Source organism: Scomber scombrus, chromosome 7 (genome assembly GCF_963691925.1).
Source record: "Scomber scombrus chromosome 7, fScoSco1.1, whole genome shotgun sequence".
Lineage (NCBI taxonomy): Eukaryota > Metazoa > Chordata > Actinopteri > Scombriformes > Scombridae > Scomber > Scomber scombrus.
Genome location: NC_084976.1, coordinates 31552507 through 31574982, shown reverse-complemented (window position 1 = coordinate 31574982; position 22476 = coordinate 31552507). Strand labels below are relative to the sequence as shown.

Here is a 22476-nt window from a genome sequence, read left to right as displayed (position 1 = left end):
GTCCAATTTCTCTGATTCAAATCTCTTAAAAGTAAATATGTTCTGGTTTCTTTAGTCTTCTGTGACAGTACACTGAATATTTTTTGGTTGTGGACAAAAAAAAGACATTTGAGGAAATCATTAAACAAATAATTAATCAATTAATCAAGAAAATAAACAATATATTAATCAATAATAGAAATAATTGTTAGTTGCTGCCATAGTATAAATATATTGTTTCTGTCATCCTCTGTCGGTTAATGATATGGTTGATTTATGGAATACAGACATAAAACAAGTGAAAATTGAAGGGATAACAGGTTAAAGTGAAAACACTCCAACATGCTGCCTGGATGTTAAAAGACCAAAAATAAAGAAAGAAACATTTACTACAATACAGAGTTCCATACCAGATCTTTTATGGTGCGTATCAGTAACTCTATCGTAGTATGTGCTGTTTTTATCCGCTGTTGTGCTTCTGGAGATTAATTCACGGCACACTTGTATAATTTATTGACAGTATAATCTTCCTTTATCTGCACATCTGCTCTATTATACAGTCTGTCACTGCTACATTTCCAATAGTATATATTTCGGATGTCTCTCTCTCTTTCTCTGACTCTATCTCTGTCTTTTACTTCTTGGAGTCCTGTCAACTTTCTGACATTGTCTAGCAGCCAATAGAGACTCAAAGAAGTCAGTGTGTCCAATGAGGAAATGGTTACAGCATGCAACGTCTCATAAAACTCATAAAATAAGGCCGTGAACTTTGAGAAGCTACTGGTTCCAGTAGTAACTATCTTCATTCTGTATTCTCATTTAAATGTTTCCTACAAAGGATCTCCTCAATGTTACTGAACATAGAAACACATAGACTCTTCTGCATAATGTAAGCTAATGTAAGAACATATTTTTATGTTCTGACCATCAGTTTCAATTTTTGAAAAATCTGGTTTTGTACTTTATTTTGGCAAACAGCTGTAAATACTACAATACCCATGAGCCTCAGCCACTGTTGCATGGAAAAGAAGCCGAAGTTGTTAACAAACTAGGATACTAGGACTGTATTGTTTAAAAAATGACAATACCAGCACCAATCCAAGTCCCCTTAAAGTGATGCTGATACCAGCTGAGTACTTCATTAGATTTCCATTAACACATGTAGTTCTCTGTCTCTGTATCCATAGTAACAGGCGTGTAGTGTAGACACACTTTAGAGCGTTTAGGTGGCATCTTGGCTACTGAACTGCTAAGCGCGCTAACTCAAATTCACCACGACTTAACCACCACAGACGGGTTGTAGCTGCTGTGGCAGTGGACCAATCACATGATGCATTAAATCCAAGAACGCTTGCGTTGATTGGTTGTGAGCAAGTCCGTACAAATAGTCATATTTTATAGCTCAGGGTGCAAAAAGGATCGGTAACGGGTTTGACTGGAGACATTTCCATAAGAGTACCAATACCCAGCCCTACAGGGTCCTGAACCAAACTGCTAGTCAGAGTCTAATCAATACAACCTGTGTGAAAAAAACTGCATTACCACACATGCTCAGTCGCGTCTGTCTTACACAGAACAACTCCCCGGAGACTGAAAATGTGCATGCTGTTACTACTCTTTAGGCCGTTTCTAAACTCTTCAAAATAACATTTTATCAACCTTTGATCAGTTTCTCCTATTTATCTTAGTCTGTAAATCACAGCAGAAGCCTTCAGGCGTTAGCTGCTCTTACAAAGGTCAGATCAGGTCAAAGGTGAACAACCACATGACTGCAGGACTTTTCAAACACATTATATACACAACAAAGGAGGAGGCCCATGTTGAGACTCTATCTGCAATCATATGGCTGAAGTGTGATGTGGTTATTTCACGGTTTACATAATTTTTCATGAGGTGTTTACATTATTTTACAACTGTGTATATCATAGATCTGCTGCAAAGAAAGAGTAGGACTGTCGAGTGTGTGTGTGTGTGTGTGTGTGTGTGTGTGTGTGTGTGTGTGTGTGTGTGTGTGTGTGTGTGTGTGTGTGTGTGTGTGTGTGTGTGTGTGTGTGTGTGTGTGTGTGTGTGTGTGTGTGTGTGTGTGTGTGTGTGGAGAAGGAGTCTAAAGCCTTTTTTGGTCTGAGTTTATGTTTCTAACTGTACAGTCATTAGCAGAGTTGGCAGAGAAGCGGACACCAATCAGATGATCAGATTAGGATCGGGACTGTTAAGGTTTCAGGATGTAGGCCACTCCCCTCAGATTCCTCAAGATTCTGTGAGTTGTCATGACCTAATCTCCCCTCCACCTCTCCCATCTGAGTGTGATATTGCAGGTTTCCTAAAGAGTTTTACATCGGAGGTCGTCATCTTCTAATAACCAAGAAGATCAACAGAGAGTTTCTAGCCTAGTGGGCGTTGATTTCTATCAGATTGACCTGTCAGGGTCCTGGGTCTCCATTTACCCCCAATCATTTATTCTTTGCTGGTATACTTCCTTACATTACAATACAATACGATGTGATATGGTACGATACAGTATTCCTGGTTTTCCAAATTCCTGGAACTTCTTGCCCCCAGATTTGCTTTAACAAGGTATTTGTATAACATGAAAGTTCATTCTTACTCCTGGAAAATTGGGATGTGAAAGCTAAGCAGTTTGGTCTGTGGTAATTTATAGAGATTATAATTTGTCTCACTGTTGACTGAATAATTGAGTATTTGAAAACAATCAATAGATAATCAATAATTTAAATGCCAATATCCAAGTCTTGGTTAAAAATGAAAAATTACTAAACTACTAAACTACTACAACCAACTTTGTGCCTCCGACATTGTGTTATTTTGTCAGTATTTTAACCATGACTCCACCAACTCTGTAATCACACAACCGTCTTCAGTTGTTCTGTGCCATGAACACTTCAAAGTCACAAATATGGACGTTTTTCCAATCTTTACTATCAGTCCCATGAGTTGTGAACGCAGCATTGGCCTGTGAATGTCTAGACTTGTGAAGAGACTATGTGAAGAGATCCAATGATTAGTCGATGAATCAAGCGATCAAGCGATCAAGCGATTATAATTCAAGTCTTTTGTAATGTAGACAGTGCCAAACATTTCCCAGGTTTTTCCAAGGTTTACTGCTATTCTTGATCTTGTGACATCGACTTGAACTTTAAGAAACTGTACCAATGTTTTCAGGCATTTTACAGACCAACAAATTAATAAATTACTTTAGAAAATAAAAGGCAGATTAATCGGCCATTAGTAGGCCACCTAAAAAACTAGATTAGATAAAAACTCCTCCTGTCCTTATCTAAACATATGAAATGAGCCACATTAACACACTGTTGAGAGAGTTTCTGTTCCAAAGCTGCATTTTTATCTATTATAGTAGCTGTAAGTGTTATTTTTAATGAGGTTTTCTTACATTGGGAACTGAAACTTTGTCTTTCTATAGATTGTGAAATTCTTGGGGTATTTATGCTTTTGTGATGACTGTGCACCTTTGAAGCATCATGTAATTCCAGATTTAAAAGGCCCTTCAGTGTAGCAATAAAGTTTGCTTACTCACTAATAATTTGGTGTTCAGGATCTAAACTACCCTCCTGTGTGAGACCATGATCTCAGGCCACAGAGCAGCTGAACAGGTGTGACAGTGGTTTCACATACAATGTATACTGCAGGAAACGAAATGTTAAGTCTGTTAAGTGAACAGAAGTAAACAGTGGACCACACACACAAACACACATATAGACATAGGCCATGATCCTCGCAGGCAGACGATTCCTCAGCAGACACTCTGTCACTGACTGATAACTAAAGTATTTTTTTCCTGTTTATCTTGTGTGAGGGTGGAACAGTGTCTCCCATCAGGAAGTCTGTTCTTTATACACACTGTCTGCTTTTATTGATGAATCTGGAAAACACAAAAATAAATCCAGCTAAAGAAAGATAAAACATCAATACTGAAAGCATGAAGGCAGATCTGACATCATAAAGTGGGAAAACGTCTTTAAAAATATACAAATTAGACCCCTTCCAACACTGTTAGTAGTTGTGGTAATAGTAATCATACATAGTAATGTAATATAATAGCAACACCAGTGGTAGTAGTAGTATAAATAAAGCAGTTGTCAAAGTAGCAGCAAAACTAGTAGAAGTATCAGCAGCAGTGGTAATGCTAGTATCAGCAGTAGTAGAGGTTGTAATAACAGTATTGGTAAAGGAGCAGTACTCATAATGTTAAGAGTTTAGTGGTATTTATGGCAAGGCAAGTTTACTTTTACAGTTTATTTGTCTCAGTGCTGTGATGTGGTTGAAATCCTGACTGGAAGACATCAAAACAGCAATGATTGTAAAATGTCTGGATTGTTAGAGTTGTTTGATGACAGCAGTTTTCAGGGACTGTGGAAAGATATCTGTGTTGACAATTTGTGGGAGATCTGAGGCCATGCAATTAGATTTCTTTAAAGCCTTTTGGTAGCAGGAGGATGTCAGATGTTCTATAATGTCTTCCAGGTTTTTATGGTTGATTGGATAAAATTACATGATGGTATTTGTATTGATTTTAAGTGGACAACACATATCCTGTACCTGATATGGAAGCAATGATTGCGTGTCTAATCTTCTGAATCAGAGAAAAAGGTCTGCCAAATTATAAATAAGATGTCTCTCATTATAGACGTACTGATAAACCTTGAGATTCGTTTTTTTCCCCCACCTGCTTTCTCTTCTTTGGCCAGCATAACATTTCTCCATGGGGATTTTTTCTTACCAGAGACTCTCATCAACATTTCACTGGTGTTTTCATTGATTTACCATTTTGTGATTACCTCTGTTTGAACACAGGCGGGGAGTTCCGGTCCTCTGAAATGAGGCCAACTCGGAAGTAACTTAAAACTGCATTCTATCAAAAGGCCACCAGGGGGCGACTGTTTTGGTGTCAAAAGGACTTCCGTTTCTATACAAGTCAATTGAGAATTCACCAACTTCTCACTTGATTTCTGACCTCAGTAAACGTTTTCAAAATGTGTTTATGGTCTCAATCGCTAGTTTAAAGCCTTCTTCAATGCAGTATGATGTTCATTTGGGACATTTTGGCCTCCCTGATTTTATATGTGACGATAAAGCAGGGTATGCATTAGGGCGTGGCTACGTCCTGATTGACAGGTTGATTGGTTCACAGGTTCAGGAGGGCGCCTCTTGCTCCTCCTGATGCCCATATAAGTAGAATCCGTGTTTTTATTTTTCCCAGCATGCACCTGAAATTTTCTAGATGGTGCTGCTCAGATCCGAAACTATTGGCCTCCGAGCAGCAGTCCACAAACGTGTGGGTGACGTCACGGATGTTACGTCCATTTCTTATATACAATCTATGTTTGAACATTAGTGTGCAGAGATAGCGCTCTCATAGAAAACACATGGAATGATCAGAGAGAGCACCATCAGTCACCACAACCGTAAAAATGTTCAGACCCTTGGAGATTACTAAATCCAGAATGTGCCCTTTGTTGTAATGGTAAATGGACTGTACTTATATAGTGCTTCATAGTCTTTTTTTGACCACTCAAAGCGCTTTTACACTACATGTCACATTCACATTAGCACACCCATCAGGAGCAATTTGGGCTGAAGTATCTTACCCAAAGGCACATCAACAGCCACAGCCGCCCCCGTTGTGTGTGGGCTCATATGCTGAGTCAGTCCATAGTTATCAACAACACAACACAGTTTATCAATGCCGCTGTCCTGGGGGTTGTCAGCATGCAAAGCCACCAACAATAACTACAGAGTCAAAGTCAACACAGATTATAGATTGCAGTTCAGTTAAATCAACAGAAAAGGTTGACCGATAGATATTTAGAAATACAGCTCAAGAAGATTAATTCAACGTATTCACTTATTCAAAATAAGCCACATTTCCACATCTGCTTGAATTGGTCAACTCCACATCTTTTCTTATGTACTCTAGCTTCACTCATGCTCAAACTGAAGTTAGAGGGAGTTCACTCCATTAAAACAGCTGCACTCCTATCCTGATCCAAACAAATTTCTGTTAAAACCATAAAATCGAGATCATGCTTGACGTGCCAAACACTTGACATTTAATAACCCTCAATTTCCCATCACTGCAGAACTGGCTTGTATTGTTTGTTAAAAGAACACTTGTTGTCTAGCAGAAAAAACATGAATATCAACAAAAGAATGCCAGCTACAAATCATCTGCACTGTAGGAAAGCAGGAAACAGGTAGTGATGGTATTGGGTCGAGTAGTACTAGCACTAGTACTAATAGTAGTAGTAACAACAGTAGTAATAGCTGAGGTGTTGATAATGATAAAGCAGCAGTAGCTCTTGTAGTAGCAATTAGGGTTGAGCAATTAATCGAAAAATAATAGAAACCGACATTTAGAAACTCTAATCGACTTAATCTTGCTCATGACAATTAATGGTGGTGTTCACTGTTGCCATGACAGCAAAGGTTGCATATCTTTAAGGAATTTGAAAACTTGTCTCCAGTGATCATTTGAACCCAAACCATGATCTTTACATAGTTCTGATCAAGTAAACTAGACATTAACCACAGCGTCACACCTTAAAACATCATTATTTTACCTCCCTCAAGATCCTCATGTGTGAGGGCAGCAGTGTAAAATACAAAACAAGAGAAACCGTGAAAATACATCATTGTTCATCGAGGGAGGAGATAATCGTTCATTAATCGTAATCGAGGTTAAAAGTTCAATTAATCGTGATTTTGATTTTTGCCATAATCGCCCATCCCTAGTAGCAATACTAGTGGTAGTAATAGTAGTAGTAATTGTAACAGCAGTATTGATAATGGTAAAAGCTGCAGTAGTTGGATTACTTCTCTGTAGGTAATGACGTTTATTTCCTCCTCCAGGATCGTCTGACTCCCTGGACTTCCTGCGTCCTGCTGAAGTGTCTTTGAGCCAGACGCTGAATCTCTGCCAGGTAACACACCATCATTTCTTCCACTAACATTCAAACGGCTGTGTGGTTGTACAAGTCTGACAGTTGTTTGGTTTCACATTCCACCCGGAGTGTTGCAGCAGGCTTACACTGTATCATAAAACATATTATACATTCAACAAGCCAGCCATAAAACCTCTTGTGTTTAAAGAAAAGGTCACTACAGGCACTTTGGTGTTACTTTTCTGGTTCATTTGTGCTTTAATCTGGTCTGCGGGGGATTCGTTTTCCTGTTTATGGTCACTGTGGTCACTTTGTGTGGGTTTTAAGAGCTTAAAGTGTCATTTAATATGTAACTGAAGCTGGTGGTAGAGATTAGTCAGTCCACTCTGAGATGAACAAAAAAAGAAATTCAGTATTACAGTTCTTGAGCGTTTTATGTTTAGGGTGGTGGGTTGTTTTCTTCTGGGCGAATTTGTGGTGTTTTTAAAGGACTGTGGTTGCCTCAAGCTGTGACCAAAGGTAATTACAAAAAATTAGCTTCACCCTCAACTTTCTCCAGGATGTTCCTATTTTTCTTTATCTGCTGAGGAAATCCATAATGAGGAATTTCCTGCCACCCTGACATCAAATTTTAACTTCTTTGCTCAACTATTTTTCATAACTTTTTATTGTAGTTGTCACATTATATGGAAAAGTTTCTGTATTTTTCCTTAATATTTCCCACAATGAGAACCACTTAACTTTGCCAGCATTCCACATGCTCTACTTTCATGTGAGATTTGACCAAGAAAGCAAACAAGCTGCCAAATAACATCAAACATGTCCTATAGCAGCATGTTATAATCCATATTCCTTTCATAACTAATGAGCAGGCTCACAGGATCCAGACTGATTGAAATCTAGGCAAACAAATCAAAGACGGATTCTCATTTTCAACAGAAACGTACACAATTAGAAAGCAGAGCAGACGCCAAATGATTTTTAGTCTTGCAAAAAGACCCTCGATCAAAGCTGACCTGTGAGAGCAGTCGTGCAAGAGTGATTTCACTTCTCAGATTCATTCCTTCTTTTGGATTTTAAAGGCCTGAATTAGTTAAAAAAAAAACTCAGTGATTCCTGAGATTAAAAAAAACATGTAAATCATTTTAAAGAGAAACAGTGAGACTGAAATATAGACTCAACAAGCCCTTTATCAGGAACACTTGTGCAACACAATCCAACACAATCCAATCCAACACAACAGCTCTGCCATAAATTCCACTTTTACTACAAAGCTACAGAAAAGTGATAGCTTTATTTTATGTTTACTACTGAGGTTGTAGCGGGTCGTGGTGTACTGCAGTGCATGCACAAAATATTAGGAACACTTTTCTATATACTGCACTCCAATGCAGCAATGTTAAAATGTATACTTTAATTTGGGGCTGCAATTGAAATGTGTCGTCTGGCCACCAGTGTGGAATAAGACACAAGACTTTTGTGTTACCACACCACATAAAGCAAGGGAGGCTGATGGTTTTAAGGGTTTCAGTTGTTTTGGAAAGCATATTAAGTATTAATTGCCAAAAAAAAGATAACTTTGGACAATCCCAGAAGATGTAAATCAGAGTGGCTTGGTTCTGCTTCCAATGGTCACACTAGTGGTGTATGTTGGATGGGAATTGGAATAGTTTAACTTTGATCCAGTGCAGTCGGTACGTATGATTCATATATTGAAGAGAAATATACCCCACCCCAAAATCATCTTTGACCACAGCCCAAATCTCGTCCTCCAATAGTCGTAAAATCTGCTCGCAGTGATGACAATGGCTCATTCTTCATTGCAGTCGTGCTTGTCACTGTTGGAGGTGCTGGAGCATGGTCAATGGTTTGGTTAGTGAGCAAGTTGGATGAAGGTCTGCGGATATTTTTTGTGTATGTTATATCAAAATAATATTTAGCTCTAAGAACTACCATCAACTACTAAAGGAATCCACATATGCAGTGTTTGTATGGAAAACCAGTCACTAAATAGTGTTGTGTTTATTTTTAATGCAAAGATTGTGAGAGTTTGTGCTCAGCTTTGGAGAACAGCTCTTTCACACTTAAAGCATCTTCACCTTAGAAAGCTGAGATCCTCACAAAATGAACGAGGTCTGGATTGAGCAGCGACAGTCACATTTTTTTCATTAACAGCTACTGTACAAATATGTTGAAACCCTGCTGGTGTTTCTGGCTGCCAGGCCACATAAGGTCATTCTTCTGCCTTCTCTGCAGACCGGTATTTACTTTGCTTGTTTACTGTGACGACTGATGTTATCAGATTTTACTGAAACCCCAAAGGTGCACAATGTTAACCGGGAAACCAGAAGTATTTCCAATTAGCAGAATTTGTTCTTATTTTCTTTTTCTGCAAGGCTGAGTTAGAAGATAAGCTGCATGCTCAGTGACAGTCTGATCAGAGAGCCTTTTTTATAGATCTGAGCTTATAATTTTTGTATAAATCTCACTTTCTTTCTTTTAAACAATATCACTGCTCTCTTTTCAAGCTCCGTAAAAATTCTTGTTTTAAAACCACTATAAGAGCAATTAGCTTGGTTTAATGTGGTGAGCCTCAACATTTTTAACAGAACGGAGCTGCCAGACACCAGAACTGGTTGGCTGTCAGGTCAGATAGTCTCCATGTAATCTGGCAGCCATGTTGGCAGTCCTGTATGGACAGTTGAGAACAGCTGGTCATGTCTCCAAACTAATCACATCTCCGTTTCATTAGATTTAAACACACGCTGTTAGTTAGTTATCTGTTTCTGACTATGAACACATTAACGTGATCATTTGTCCATCTGGTTGTTTGTGTGCTGCAGTAACATCAGCATGTTAGCCAGCTAGCTGCTCAGCTAACCACCAGTGTCTGGCTGTGCAACAATGATAACGATCGTTTGTTTTTATTGCATGCCACACTGTGAGAGACCGGAGCTGTGTCAACCGAATTCAATGGCACGACACCTCAGGGTGACAGAGAAATTTGACACAGTTTGTATTCACTTTGATGGAAGAGACGTTTCTTTGCACCTTTGTAATGTTGCTTTATTCCATCTTAGAAGTCTCTTAGAAGACATATGACATGTTCCTGAAGATATATTCCCAGTTCTCATCGTCTTGGATCAAAGTCAAGACTTGTCCACAACTTAGAGAATTTATAGTCTGAAATTAATATTGTCAGTCGACCCGTGACCGTCTCTCTCTCTCTTTTTTTGTAGGTTAGTTTCAGCTGCTGCTTTCTGATGCAGCGCAAAATAAACATTAAAATCTAAAAGAGCTGCTAGGCATGAACGCTGTTTAGTTTTTGGACTGAAATATTTGGACAGTCTGAAGATCTTGGCTGCTAAACAACATTGAAATTCCTTAAACATGTTTTATGTAGATATAAAATAGCCTTTTTTTCTCCTCAGAGATAACAAGCTTCCCTAGATAGTGATTTTTTTTTTTTTAAATACTTTTCTATAAAAACCCTCTCCACTACTTTTGTGAGCAGATCTTGGTCTATTGCATGTCACACAGTCTCCAAATTCCCATCCAGATTTTGAGTTTGGTTTCATGGCTGTTTTCTTTCAGCGCTGGTCCAAACATGGGTTCTATACATTGAAATAACAAATTCCTGGGTTTAGATTATCCAGAGCACAAACATCTGCCTTTCAAACAGTCCAATCACCAACATTAAATCACAGGGGCTCTAGTGTTTTTGTAATGTAAAGCACCAGGGGTCATGTCCAGGGACCTGTTGGGAGGGGCTGGGGGGGGGCCTCAGTGTCCTTGATGTTTGACAGGGACATTACAGCATGCAGCTGAAGTTCAGGCATTCAAACTTTGTGTGTTTTTTTTCTTCAAACATTAAAAGAGAAGTGACACATGTTAGTGTTTTGCAGCAGTATAAACTTACACAACTGGATGAATTCTGCACTCTGACTGACTTTCATGCTGCAGCTGCCAGATCAGTTAATAACTTTGATTTCACTAGTTGAAAGTTGCCCTTGTAAAATTAATAGGAAACGAGATCTTTAAACTGGATACTCAGTATTCCCTCAGCCCCTTATATAAGAAAATATTACAGCTTATTACTAACAGGCAAAATTGATAAGCAACTACTACATACTGAACAAATATTCTTCGAACAGGGAGACAAAGCGGGTAAACTGCTTGCTTACCAAGCACGGGCAGCCGCAGCTTCTAGGCTCAAACCCAATACCTCATACCACTGAAGTTAGTAACAGTTTCCTTAATTATTATTCTAAACCATACAAATCTGAGACTGATCCGCTCACCTGGGAGGGCCCCAATCCCCTTGATTGGCTTATATACCCCCTGGTTGACGGAACACTCTCCTCCAGCTTAGGCGCGCCAATAACACCTACCGAAGTCCAAGAAACGATAAAATCTATAACCCTAAGCCTAACCCTTACCCTACAGAACAACAAATCACCAGGGCCTGATGGCTATACTGTAGAATTTTATAAAGCATACTCAACTAACCTTGCCCCAATTCTTGTAAGAGTATTCAATGATGCCTATACCAAAGGTCACCAGCCACCTACTCTCTCGGAAACCTCAATCACCTTGCTAATTAAAAAAGATAAAGATCCGCTTCTCTGTGATAACTATAGGCCAATTTCCCTTAAATGTCGATTTTAAGATCCTTGCTAAAATCCTGGCTAATCGCTTGCAGAAAACCATGTCGAAGCTGATCAATCCTGGCCAGACTGGCTTCATATCAGGCAGGAACTCCTCCTCAAACACCAGAAGGCTCTTTAATATCCTCTTCTCACCCCCCTCTGACTCCCCTGAAATGGTACTGTCTTTAGACGCGCAAAATGTGTTTGTGTCGAATGGTGATACTTGTTCTTTGTGCTTAGTAAATTTGGATTTAGCTCTAGTTTTATAGATTGGATTAAGCTCCTGTATAAGTGCCCAATGGCTTCCATCAATACCAATGGCCTGAAATCTGACTTATTTCCTCCGCATATATTCCCTATCGCCCCTACTATTTGCACTAGCCGCTGAGCTCCTGGCCATATGGCTCCGTAACAAAGACAGATTTGAAGGTATAATACGTTATGGCACAACACATAAAATCTCATTTTATGCTGATGATCTTTTGTTGTACGTCTCCAACCCTGTTCGCAGCATGCCAGTGATCCTTAATATACTAGAAGAATTTGGAAAATACTCTGGTTATAAAATCAATTGTAGCAAGAGTGATTATATTCCCATCAACTCTACCGCTGACATGCTCTCTTAGGGTTCCTTTCCCTTTAGAAAAGCTACGGATGGCATCAAATATCTTGGCATACGAGTGACAAACTCATTTTCTGAATTGTTTTCTAAAAAACTTTAGTAAAAAAATTCAGTTTGTTGTATGAGCAATGCAAATCTGATCTCGCCACATGGTCCACCGTCCCTCATTCCCTAATGGGGCGCGCCAACCTGATAAAAATGACAGTACTCCCACAATTTGTCTATTTGTTTCAACACATTCCAATTCTGATACGCAAATCATTCTTCTCCAAACTTGACCAATTAATAAGCTCCTTCCTGTGTGGCAACAAAAGGGCGTGAATAAGTCAATCAGCGCTTTATCTTCCAAAATCTAATAGCCGGGTGGGGTCCCTAATTTTCGCTATTACTACTGGGCTTGCAACATCAGTAAATTCCCCTACTGGTCCTCCTACAACACACAAGATTAATACCCACAGTGGGCTTGGCTTGAGACTTCCTCCTCATGCTATTCACTTTGGTCGGTAGTCTGCTCTCAATTGCCCATCACGGCCAGGCGAATCAGCTCTAACCCTGTTGTTATGAACACATTGATGATTTGGACCCAATTCAGGAAGACCCTTGGCCTACACTCTCTCTCCATTCTCTCCCCAATCTATCACAATCACTTTTTTTCTCCCTCCTGCTCTGATACGGCCTTTAGATCTTGGTCTGCACTAATGCTAGGCTGGCCAAAATCTACCCCGACAGAACAGATGAGTGTAATAGATGTAAAGGCTCCCTTGCTGATTACGTTCATATGTTTCTGACCTGTCCACAACTATCGGAATACTGGTCTGCAATATTCAAAACAATTAGTGACGTTATAGGCCGAACCATAAACCCAGAGCCCCTTGTGGTCCTCTTCGGCATCCCCCACCCCCCCACACACACATGGCCTGTCTAAATCCTCACAGCACATTATTGCATTTTCTTCCTTACTTGCTTGAAGGCTCAACCTCCTTAAATGGACTCATGCCTCCCCTCCTAGAAGATAAGGTTCTCCCTCAAGGGTTCCTTATGTACATTCTATGTGGCAACCTTCTGTAAACCACGTAGACTCCCTAACTATTGATGCTGAAAATGTCTAACTGAGCACCGTTTTCTTGTTTTTTGAGGTGTTCTGGTGGGTGGGATTTAAGCTGGAACCCTTCTTCAGTACTATGTTACTGTTGCTGTACCTCAACTATGCACCTGAATGTGTTATGTGACCACTCTAGTGTTAAAATCAATAAAGACATTTCTGAAGAAGAAAGTTGCCCTTGTGAGCCAAGATTATAAGTGGAAGGATAAATCAATCAAACATAGCTTTTTCTTCCATCTTTTTTTTATGGAATACAATTAAACCTACAAGACGTACTCTAAACATTATTTACACCCATGTGAAGGACCTTTTTCACAGCAGACATTTGGACATGTCTTCCAGTTATTGTGCATGTTTGTGTGCCAGAATGATTTACGGATTGAACATTTTCATAAATGTTTTTAGTAGTTCCACCTGCACCTTTCCTGCCATGACAAGTCAAAATGTCATTATGGTTTTGGACTGTCAGTCTAACTATACCAGTCTGCACTCTAGTTTCTGGTTTCAGGCTTTCCACCAGATTTTACAACCAGGTTCCAGGGTTTTGCTTTCCTGTTCAACTCAAAGTCCTGAAGCTTGGGTGTCTTTATATTTATATTTGGGAACTCTACTGCAATATAATTGCATGATTTCCACTTAAAAACTCCTTATTTATCTTCTACTGGTCCTTTATGCAGCCGCTCAGTTCAGCCTCTGTGTGAAACAGCCATTTTTAGCTCCTGTCTCTTTAAGCCTTTAAACTTCAGCACAAAAACCAACACAAGCCAATGTACCTACGGTATCTTTAAAGAAATCTATACTTATATAATAATTCAATGTGTTAGGGAGCTCCAACACTGATGTTGGTTGAGAAGGATTAGCCCACAGTCGGTGTTCCAGTTCATCCCAAAGATGTTGGATGGGTTTGAGGTCAGTTCTCTGCACTGGCTGACAAGCAAACACACCAAACTAGTAAAGCCATGTCTTTATGGAGCTGTGATTGTGCACGGAGGCATTGTCACGATGTCCTGAAACAAGAACAGGACAAACACAAAGGTGGAAGAACACTGCGAATCTACATCGAAACGTTCAATCCACACCGACTCCGACCTGCGTTCAGCCGTCTGTTAACAGCCTGAAAGGACAGTGGCTGTCAATATGGCTCAGTCAATATAGACGCTGTTAATAAGTTCAGAACATATAACAGCATCAGATTTGTGTGATTTAAACAGCTGTCTGTGAAGATTACGCTTCACTAAAAAACTGTGGCCCCAAGAGTCTCAGAATCAATGTGGATTGATAAGTTGGATAAAATGGAATTGTATCTGCCAATCAAAATGACTTTCTTTGTGGATTGACTGTAAAATAATACAGTATGTTGTAGCATTAAGACTAACCCTATCCCTAACCTCCTCATTGGAACTACAGTAACTAGGTCCAAACAAGGAGAGACAGTCCAGACTAAAAGTACACCACATACTGTAAATGTAACAGTGTGCTAGTGACTAATACTCATGAATATGTTGTTGCTGTTGTTGAATGTTGAGTCACAGTTGAGATGTTTGGCCCTTCAGCTGATGAATCAATGGTGATATCACAGAAAGGAGTTTTGGACTTTTGGAGATCCATTATCGACTGGACCGTTCCAATCTACACAAACAGCATTCAGTGATAATCAGTTTAGAATCAACTTTAATCTCTTATTTACCTGATGTCAAAGATGATGGTGAAACATGTTTGACAGCAGTGTCCTTCAAACATGTAGGTTCTTCACAGACACATGACTGCAATCAGTGGCGCTCAGATGTGCTTACTTCTCCAGCAGAGCAGGAGCGGCGCAGAGACAAAGCTCAGGACTGTTGGAACATGTGCTCTCAAGATGTGTGTCTAGCTGTGGAGGTGGGAGTAATCACTGCCTCATCCAGGGTCAGTCCTAATTGGGGTGTTGGTGAGCCTCCGGGGCTGATTTGCCTCTTGGTGGGTCTGTGAAGAATTTAAAGAGCCGAGAGTTGATGACACTCGTTGATTTATTAGATACGTTTTTTCTCGTTAAAGGAGGTTTGTGAACTTTTTATCACCCTGTAATCTTTTAGAGCGCTCGCTTCAAGCTTACTGAATAGTAAAACAGATGATTTCAGCCAAGTGTAAAGATGAGTAAAACAGGTTCAAGCAGTACAGGTAATCCCTGTAAAGCAACAGTCTGAAACCCTGAGCTGAGAGCTGAGCTCTCTCTCTCTCTCTCTCTCTCTCTCTCTCTCTCTCTCTCTCTCTCTCTCTCTCTCTCTCTCTCTCTCTCTCTCTCTCTCTCTCTCCCTCCCTGTGAGTGCTGATTTCTGTCCAGTTTAGTTTTAATACAACCCTGAAACCTCTAAATGTACTCAGCTTTTAGAAGATAAGTGCCAGTTAAAATTGCATTTGACAATTGTAGTATTTTTGTGTGACTGTTTTTGTTGATTAAAACTAAGAGTGTTGGAAGAAGTTCTCACATCCTTTAGTTTAGTAAAAGCACCAATGCAACAATATAAAAATACTCCGACCGAAGTAAAAGCCCTTCATCCAAAACCCCACGTAAGTAAAAGAATAAAAGTATTATCAAAAGTTTGTAATGTAAAAGTACTTGAGCCAAAAAAACACTGAACAGCTGAATCAAATCTGAGATATGAGAGTGGAGACACCTTAGCAACCACCTTAGCAACAGAGGCTACAGAACCAACAGCCATGTATGGGCATGCGTGACAAGCCGAAGCGTTCGGAGCAGGTTAAAGTCCTGACCTTTGACCTGCAGGGACAACACCAGTCTAAACTTTGGACACACCTTCCAAACTTTTGACTTGTGCTGTATGTTCCAACTTCCCTCTTAGAAATCAAGAAGTACATCAGGAGACTTTTAACAAACCCGGTAGAAGCCATTGAAGATAAACATCCCCTGAAGAGGATAAATATTTTTCAGTGTTAATGATGTGTTGTGTCTTGTGGTGTCTCAGTGGGAATGTTTGAGATTAGCATCAACACAAAAAAACATCCGAACATGTGACGTTGTGTTCACGGGGGAGTAAAACCTTGATTTACTGCCCCTTTAAAGGATTGAGTGGCGAGGTCTCGTCCCAATGCAGCTCTGTCAGTCAGCTGGTTCGTCTTGGTTTCACCCGTCACAGACATTCCAGCACTGAGGACAAAGAAAGAGAGAAAGAAAGAAAGCAAAAAGTCTCCACGGAGCAGAGTTCAGCCCATCTTCAGACCTCATGCATGACAAACTTGGACCCACAACCAACGAGCTTCGACCTCTTTTTGCTTTCTTTGCTTACTTTCACACTTCAAAATCAACTCTTCTTCAAATCTTTCCACACATGCAGAGCTGTGGCAGAGAGGCCTTGAGTGAACCTACGAAGCTCTGCTCACTTACACGCATGACAATACTTGAAGAATGAAAAATATTAGAACAAAAGAGGCTAATGAAAAACAGGAGCAGCTTTTATTCCACATTGTTGGAGACACTGTGGGGGATTTTTATAAGCCTGTCGCAAATTATCATCAGGAGTGCAAAATCTAGCATCACCGCAATTTTACAATTAGGCAGGTATTTATTAAAAACTACAAATGCAAATGAGCTGCAGTTCATCGGATTTACATGAGTTGCAGCAAAATAGGACCTGATGTGGAGTTACTTGGACGCGTGCTGAAGTGACGATTGGTTAAACACTTTTGGATGTGAAACAGTGCGTTCATCCTGCAACAATGAGATTTATAAAAGAGCCAGATGTCAGCTCAGTGAGAAGATCAGTGATTATAAAACTTTTAAAACTCTTTTGGCAAGATCATATCTATAAATGATAAAATAATGTAACAGCATCCTTTATAAGAGGCAGCTGTGGGAAACAGAAAGGTAAAGTCATGAGGAAATAACTTGTTTCATTCATGTTTAGTTGTATTTATCAGTATAATCTCTCTCTCTCTCTGTGATTAAACAGAATAGCAGATTTTAAACCGGTTTTGCTCAGACATTAAATATAAGAGTTCATTCTGTGCTGGTTTAGCAGCTGCTTCTTCACAATTTTCTCAACAAATTTAAAATTCAGTTCAGTTTCTCAGAGCCCAGACTGTCCTCTCCAAATAGAGAAACCTGGCAAGCCGTGCTGAACAGATGCAGATGATCGGGACCACGTCAGCTCTGCAGTGCAGCTCAGGATGAAGCTACATGAGTTGTGTCAGAATTAATAATTCAACTAATTGCATGTTGATCCTCATTGGTTGGGGAAAAAGCTGCAGCCTTTGTGTTTTGTCTGATCTCCTTTTGGGATATCGATATGATAAATATGTTAAAACAACTCCTTAAAAGGGCTTGTTCCGACATCCCCAACTGGTAAAACTGTTGACCTTTCGTCTCTCTTGTTGTTCTCACATTTTAACATGATGCACACATATCTGCCTCTACAATGCAAACGTTCCTGTCTAAGCTTCTTAAAGGAGACGTAAGTGTGAATCATCCTCCTTAGAGGACAGATTCTGGTCTTCAGCCAATCATCTGGACTTTAATATCATCAGTGTATCAGTGAGAGGAAATCCTTAAAATTCCCCAACACTCTGTGGTCATTCCTGTAATCCAAACTTCACTTTGGAGGGACATTCTTAACAAAGAGGCCCCTCATTCTTTATCATCGACCCTTCCATCTAGAGAGCCACTCCAACTCTGACTATGTAAATACGTGCAGATCCATGTAAATACATTCGGATGGGTAAACAATGCAGAAACCTTCCTCTCAATCAACATGACACTGGAGCACTCTGCTGTGATTTCCTTCACATGCTTCACATTAGACTGAGCCCCATTTCCTCCACTTTTGAGGCCTCAACATTTTGGCAAGTGATTAAACGCCGGCTTTAAACATGTTTGTGTGAGCAGGGCAGCCGTGCACACATGCAGACACGTTACACATGTTACACATACACATTCCCCTCACATACAGTATACATATATATAGTGCTGGTTATTGTCACTTTTAATGCCTTGCTTTCACACTCTGAGGCCTTGAGGAGAAGGAGCAGATTCATTTCAGTTCAACCACCCTTAGACTTTAATCCCGGCCACCTTGGAGAAGAATCACAGCAGAGTTTCCTTTGAATTCTTTTGTCATTACTTGCTGAAAAGTCAGAAACTCGAAACATTTGCTTCCAACTCTCTCTTTTCATGTCCTTGCAGCAGGCTGGAGGATCATATTTCACTTCAGTAATATGATGATGAATTATGTGTCGTAGTGCAGGAACAGGCTGATTACTTATTATTTCCCGGGTCTATCATTAGATGCTTCTGGACATCACGTTACTGTAAAGTCAGACACACAGAAACAACTGAAATGTGCTGCTGCTGCTAGACTTTTGGACAAAGTGAGGCAGCTCGTCTCGTTTTTTCCTCCACAGTTTTGAAAGAGAAGCAAAAATCCTGCTTCAATGTATAAAAATACAGATTTAAGCTTTTTTTTCATAGGATGTGACCATTTTAAAGCTCAATATATCAAAATGTGGCACTTTATAGTGAAAAGGGACTCTATTTTTATTAAAAACTTTTAGTGATTTGATTTGAATGGAAGTGATCTTCTCATATCGATCGTCTCCTCAATACAATACAATCAAAATCATATCGTAAAAGACTGTGATATCAGTAAACATCGACTTGTTGTCCGTTGAATCGATATATTTTCGTATCATGAAGAATCTTGTGATTTCCATCCCTAGCATGCAAATAATGACCCTGTGTGTCATGAGAATTAATTGGATTACCCTTAATAAAGGAGACTGGATTCGAAATAACAGGATTTAGGTTGAATTTATTTAGCTTGTACAAGCGGAGCGTTTCACAAATGCAACAACAAGAGTTACAGGAGAAAAGGCTCCTCGTGGAGCGTGATCAGAGAGGTTTTATGCTGCATGATCCCAGCCCCCTCTCACAACTGGCAGACACAGATATCACGTAACAGTTTCTCAGTTCCTGCAATCAGTAGACAGGCAAAAATCCCCCTGCCTCCTGACCTGTTCGTACCTTCTCCTTTTTGCTACAGTAATTTCAGTTTTTAGGTAAAACAAGAAGTATCAAATGTCAAGACCAGTCATATAGAAATAGGAACACACACTGCATGTTTCAAAACATCAGAATTACATCATAACCCTAATTTTTATAACACTGTGTTTGCTGCATTCCTTCAGAGCTGCAACCAAACATTATTTTCATTATCAATAATCTGATGATTACATCATCATTTTGTTTATAAAATAGACGTAAATATTGAAAAATAGTAGTTATCATTTCCCACATCCCAAGTCGACGTATTCTAATGTCCATAACATCAAAATATTCAGTTTACTATCACACAGACATGAGTATAAATAAAAAGAATAGTGGGTCATCTTTCAGACTCTGTCCATGTTCTTATACAAAGTTTTTTTTTTTTTGTATAAGACCAAAGAAACCATAAAATCCTCACATCTGAGAAGCTGCAACCAGAACATTTTGACATTTCATCTTAAGAAAAATCGGTTTTGCTCAGGTTGGAACACTTTGAGTTTACATTGAGGTGTGATTGTGTCAAACTGTGCTGCTCCTGGTAAATGTGTCTATAAGTAGTATTAGTAGCTTTATAGTCATTATATTGAGGGTCAGACAACAATATAACACAATTTGGACAGCACTCCCTGAGCCATAAGAACATATAAGACAATTAAAAACAATCAACACTACCTCAAAAATGTGTGTTTGTGGTTTGTCTGTCAAAGCTGTCTTTGCATTACATTTAGTAAAAATTGTGGTTTAAGCCACAAGTTTGGTTGCATGACTGCAGACTTGCAACTTTTTTTGTTTTTCTGGGACATTTGTCTGTTCGTGATGGTTCACTGTCTCTGTCTCTAATTGAAGACACATTGGTGTTTCACACAAGGTTATCAAGGAATTTTTAAATGGTATTATTTCCCTTCTGCTATCTGGCTCTTTTTGGTCTTTAAATGACGGACCAAGCAGGAGTTCAGGAAGGATGAAGAAGAAGAAAGGAAGTAAGCAAAAAGCAGAGACTTAATGGTGGTGATGTGGTTAAAAACAGCAGGAATTGGCTCTGGTCTTTACTTCAGAGAGGTGGCACAGTGAGCGGCATCATCGAGCAAATTTACATGACATTTAAAATACTTTTGCGTTCATCTGACCTGTGATGTGGCCAGACAGTGTCCGCTGCCACAGATCGCAGGAAATGGAAGGAAAGGAAACCATCAGACAGTAAGCGCAGCCAGCTGGTGCAGATAGGACAGCCTTCACTTCTCTGAAACTTGTGAGGCAGAAATGGTTTAAATTTATTTGGCTGCCGGAGCCGCAGGGTTTTCCCAAACTCCAGATGAAGCTGAGAGGAGACATCAGCACATTGAGAGAGTTATGAAGTTTTGGCACAAGGTTTCTGTCAGCTGCAAAAAATGTGACTGTGCACAGACCAGACCAGCATGCAACATGAGGAAGGAGGCAGATGACTGAGTGTGCGGGAGGATTCTTTCCTTTGTATTTGACCATCTGCCTTTCTTCATTTGTTTTGCACACGAGAATGAAACAAACATGCAGAAAGTGTCCCGTAAAGCTGAATGTTTGACACTATAACGCCTATAATGACCACTAGATAATGACTCTGGCTGTACTGAAGTGAACAGAAAAACATCTGTGGCTATAGATTATATATATACAACTCAATGTTTCCAGTTTATATTGAAATGTGCACAGTTAAATGTCTCAGTGTACTCTGAAATAAAAGCAAAGAAATGATAAACAATCGGAGAAATCATGGAATCTTTTAGTTTAACAAAATTGAATCAAAGTTTTTAACTCATTAAAGAAGAGACTTCTCACACATATAACAGCTGAACACACATTCTCTCCACAATGGAAATCAAATGCTTCAGTGTGCTTTGCTTTGCTTTCACCCTTCTGTCCAGTTCATCCCAAACCAGCTCGATGACTCTGCTGCTTCCACGATCTGAAGCTTGTATTTTTCTTCTGAGGTAGTTCTGACTGTCTGGAGGTTTGGTTTGAGATCATCAACTTGCTGTAGGAACCATGCAGAGTTATTATAGTTCACTAAAACTAAATAAAAACTACAATGAACAAAGCAAAACTAACTAAAACTAAAGTGAACAGCAGATAAAATGATCTTAGTTGTAGTTTTTTTTTCATTGTCTCCATGGTGACTGTATTGTATCAGTGTGACTTGTTGAGATAACGGGCTAGTACCAGTAGGGCTAGTACCAGGCAGGGAGTTTCGGTCCTCTGAAATGATGCCAACGCGGAAGTAACTTAAAACTGCATTCTATCAAAAGGCCACCAGGGGGCGACCGTTTTGGTGTCAAAAGGACTTCCGTCTCTATACAAGTCAATGGAGAATTCACCAACTTCTCACTTGATTTCTAACCTCAGTAAACGTTTTCAAAATGTGTTTATGGTCTCAATCGCTAGTTTAAAGCCTTCTTCAATGCAGTATGATGTTCATTTGGGACATTTTGGCCTCCCTGATTTTATATGTGACGATAAAGCAGGGTATGCATTAAGGTGTGGCTACGTCGTGATTGACAGGTTGATTGGTTCACAGGTTCAGGAGTGCACCTCATGCTCCTCCTGATGCCCATATAAGTAGAATCCGTGTTTTTATTTTTCCCAGCATGCACTGGAAATTTTCAAATTGCCCAGATCCGATACTATTGGCTTCCGAGCAGCAGTCCACAAACCAATGGGTGACGTCACGGATGTTGGACGTCCATTTCTTATATACAGTCTATGGCTAGTACCAGTAGAGAGAACACAAACACAGTGTCAGCATTATTTCATCCTTTACAGCTTCTACTAATCAAGGCTTTCCTCCTAATACCTGAAACACTCAAACTAAGACTACAACTACATAAAAACTCAACTAAAACTACTTCATCACTTGTTAAACTCACTAAAACACAGAGTCACTGCCACCACAGAATAGTTGTCTCTTAATTTCCTCCAATATACCCTGACAGAATATAAGTTATTTTAATTGTACCTGTTCATTTTTACCACTGCAGTTGATCCGTTTATTGGTCCATTTCATTCAAATATCGATACTACCGCTAAGAATCTCAGTATCGCGTTACGAAGCTCATCCACTCCTGTTTTATTCAGCTAATAAATATCGCAAAAATCAGAGACACTAAAGTTGGTTCAAATGCAGCTGCAAGCCTTTTTTA

The 22476-nt window shown here is 39.6% G+C and overlaps 1 protein-coding gene across 1 annotated transcript in view; it reads left to right on the top strand.

The window, feature by feature from the left end:
* col6a4a (collagen, type VI, alpha 4a) overlaps positions 1 to 22476 on the top strand; it is an 85527-nt gene that overhangs the window by 4315 nt on the left and 58736 nt on the right. Inside the window, exon 2 of the mRNA XM_062422093.1 lies at positions 6865 to 6935. The gene's annotated coding sequence lies outside the window, so the exon portion shown is untranslated. The remainder of the gene's footprint in view (positions 1 to 6864; positions 6936 to 22476) is intronic.